This window comes from Trichosurus vulpecula, chromosome 6 (genome assembly GCF_011100635.1).
Source record: "Trichosurus vulpecula isolate mTriVul1 chromosome 6, mTriVul1.pri, whole genome shotgun sequence".
In the NCBI taxonomy this organism is placed as follows: domain Eukaryota; kingdom Metazoa; phylum Chordata; class Mammalia; order Diprotodontia; family Phalangeridae; genus Trichosurus; species Trichosurus vulpecula.
Genome location: NC_050578.1, coordinates 260,794,591 through 260,798,068, shown reverse-complemented (window position 1 = coordinate 260,798,068; position 3,478 = coordinate 260,794,591). Strand labels below are relative to the sequence as shown.

The following is a 3,478-nucleotide window of genomic DNA, read 5'->3' as shown; positions in this document are numbered from 1 at the left end:
ATGTATTCCCATTTCATTGCAACATATTTAATTTTGTACAATGTTTTAGCCAATCAAGAATTTATTGAAATCCATTTGAGATAATGGTATTATTTATCACTCCTTGTTTTGTCATTTGCAAATAGATTATGAATGTCAAGTGTGTCTTTATCCAAGTGAATGATAAAGATGTTAAACAATTTAGAGCCAAGAAGAGATGCCAATGACTCTTAATGGACACTTGATTATAAGACAATATTAAATCAGTGCTTACTCTGTTTCCCAACATTTAATGAATCCGCAATGTACTTAAATATGTTATCAGGTAGTCCACATGGCTCTATTTTGTTTACCAAAACAGCAGGAAAGATTTGATGAAATGCCCAGTTAAAATGGATCTTTGAGATTTAAACAAAGTATTGTTGTCACAAGTATTCACTGAGGTAACTAATATAATCATCTCACAAGAAAATTTCCAAATCAGTCGACCCCATCACTATTCAAATGAAGAAAGTGAGAGAACCAAGAGAAATTAAATGACACAACCAGGGTTATACAACTAGGCAGTGCAACGAATAGAATGATCAACTTGAAATCTGAAATTCATGAGTTCAAATCCTATCTCAGAAACTTATTGGGTGTATTACTCTGGGAAAATAACTTAACTTCTCCTAGCCTCAATTAACTTATCTCTAAAAAGAGTGGAATAGCAGTATCTAACCCAAAGGGTTATTTTGAAAATGAAATGACATAACATATGTAAATCATTTTACAAAAAAATTACAAGTAAAAAATAATTATACAGTACTTTGCAAGTACTCTGCAAATGCCAACTACTATAATTAGTTGTAGACCTCTAAGGGGGATTTGCACCTAGGTGTTCATGACTTCAGAGTCTGTGCCCTATGCACTACACTCTATGCCTCTTCTCTCAGTCACTTTAAGTATAAGACCACACAGATTCAGAGAGTGTAAGTTGTCTACTTCAAATTCATCCAATGACAGGAGCATTAGGAATATAAATGTAGTCCTCAGGCTAGCCTCTTTCCAGGAGACCCTTCAAGAGAAGAGTCCAATAAATACAAGACTCCGTTACTGAAAACTTTTACTTTCTTTACAGACAAAACAACTCTTGCCTGAATTCAACATCTGTATGGAATAAATGGATAATGGAAATAATGTGACTGAATTTATCCTGCTGGGGCTGACTGAGAATCCAAAGATGCAGAAAATTATTTTTGTTGTGTTTTTCATTATGTATGCTGTAACAATGGTGGGTAATATACTCATCATAATCACTGTTGTCCTCAACCCTAGCCTCGATTCCCCAATGTACTTTTTTCTTGCGTACCTGTCCTTTATACATGCCTGCTATTCCTCTGTGAATACACCTAAGCTTATTGTAGACTCACTTTATGAAAAGAAAACCATTTCCTTCAATGGCTGCATGATGCAAGTCTTTGGAGAACACTTTTTGGAGGTGCTGAGGTCATCCTGCTCACAGTAATGGCCTATGACCGGTATGTGGCAATTTGCAAACCCCTGCACTACATGACCATCATGAATTGGCGAGTGCATGTCCTTTTGGTGGGTGTGGTCTGGGCAGGAGGCTTCCTTCATGCAACAATACAGATGCCCTTCATAATCAATATCCCATTTTGTGGTCCCAATGTCATAGATCACTTTATGTGTGACTTAAATCCTTTGCTAAATCTTGCCTGCACTGACACTCATATCCTTGGTTTATTTGTTGTAGCCAACAGTGGTTTCATCTGTTTCTTAACCTTCCTTCTGTTAATGGTCTCCTATGCTGTCATCCTGTGTTCTCTGAAGGGTCACAGTGTGGAGGGGAGATGCAAAGCCCTCTCCACTTGTGGTTCTCATATCACTGTAGTTGTTTTGTACTTTGTTCCCTGCATTTTTATTTATATGAGGCCTGCAACAACCTTTCCCATTGATAAAGCTGTTGCAGTCTTCTACACAATGATTACCCCAATGTTGAACCCTTTAATCTACACACTGAGAAATGCCCAAATGAAAAATGCCATTAGAAAAATTATGCAGCCAAAAGGAGATTTTGCTTAGCAAGTAAACGACCCCTAATAAAATCATCAGATTCAAAGTCATGTGTGAGGGAAAGGGAGTAAAAATTTAAAAAAATGGATTTTATTGGTAAGTAAAGGGAAAATTCAAGGATAAAAAAATTGCTTTCTGAGTCTACATTGAGATCTTTTTTTTCCTATTTGATTTCTTCTAATGTTTAAAAAGGGCTCCCTATGGCAAGGTATATACTTAGCATTTTCAAGTTATTTTTAATAGTTAATAAATTAATAATAGAGGGCAAATGGAAGACCTACAGCTCCCATGAAAAGATTGCACTATTTCCTTTAATTTCTGAACATATGCATATCTAGACACTACAAATAAAGTAAACATCATGTTATTTTCAGAAATCAGAGTGTTAATGTAGGTAGAGTTTTCATTAAAATATGATTTAAATTTCACAAGTATTTTGTATGTGCCTGCTTTGTATCAGTCATTGTCCACAAAAACATAGTACTTAATAAATGTTTGTCAACTGACTCAATGCTTGGTGCAAGGGATAAATAACCAACAATAAAAATATTGTTGCCCTCATGAAGCTTGCACTATATTTTGGGGAAAAATGAATACTCAGAAGTAAATGCAAAAGAGATACAAAACAAAAACTAAGTAATTTTAGAGGGAGGCCTAAACATTTGGGCCATATGGCACATTAGGGCTACTCTCATGTAAAAGGTGGTACTTTGTCGAAGCCTTCAAATTTGCCAGAAATCTTACTAGGTGGAGAAAATAACTTTTTTGTTTTTTTTACTAAACATGAGAAACAGAAATTGCATAGAAGATAGAATCTGAATATGAAGGGTAGGAAGGAAGCCCATTTTGGAAAGCAGAATTTGGGAAGGAAAGCAATGGTGAAAATCAAAAAAACTGCAAACACCGTTTTGGATTACATGCATAAAGAACTCTTCCTATATTGTAAACCTTATTCTTTGTGTCTGGTTCGATTGGATTCCATGTAAATTCAGTTCTGCAATCATCTGACCTACATTTCTTTGTCCTCCCCATTTCTTTTACAATAGTAGAATAAATGTCATTGTCAAAATTACTGATAATATCTGGGTAAACTATGCATTCATCATCATCCTGATCTATCAAATAATACTGTAGATCTATATCAACATCTATCTGAATCTATGTTAATTCATATCTTTATAATTTATACACATTTATGTCAGATTAAGACTTGTTTGGCATGACTTTTTATGTAAAGAATGACTAGATTTTTGTTACCACTATTTATTTTTCTAGTCATCCATCAATTTGATAGCTTTCAAAATGTGGTCTCACAATCCCTGGAGATTATTGCAGAGAACGTTTCAGAGGGTTCTGAAGGTCAAAATTATATTGTAATAATACTGAGACATGTTGATTTCCTCAACAGTAGATATCAATAGCT

The 3,478-nt window shown here is 34.7% G+C and overlaps 1 pseudogene; it reads left to right on the top strand.

The window, feature by feature from the left end:
• The first annotated feature begins 1,126 nt into the window (after positions 1–1,126).
• Positions 1,127–2,071, top strand: LOC118853765 (annotated as a pseudogene).
• Positions 2,072–3,478: the final 1,407 nt, after the last annotated feature.